The following is a 277-nucleotide window of genomic DNA, read 5'->3' on the forward strand; positions in this document are numbered from 1 at the left end:
CAGGGCCCCCAGACCCCTCCAGGGGCCATTTTCTCCCCCCCAAGCCATCCCCCGCGCCTCTTGACGACAGCTTAGCCCATCCAGGGTTTCTCTAAGCTGCTTGCTTTGCTTTATTCCCAGCTGCCTTTGTGGCATTTCAGAAGCACTGAGCTTTTAACTCGGGGGGTGAAGGGGGCGGAGGGGCTGGGAGCAGAGCGAGACATAAACACTTACTCCTCTCCTGTTTTATTTGCTAAGTAAAACTATAAATCGAAACACACAGCTCCATTTTCTGCTT

The sequence above is a fragment of the Egretta garzetta genome, unplaced genomic scaffold, assembly GCF_000687185.1.
Source record: "Egretta garzetta isolate BGI_Z169 unplaced genomic scaffold, ASM68718v1 scaffold19, whole genome shotgun sequence".
In the NCBI taxonomy this organism is placed as follows: Eukaryota; Metazoa; Chordata; class Aves; order Pelecaniformes; family Ardeidae; genus Egretta; species Egretta garzetta.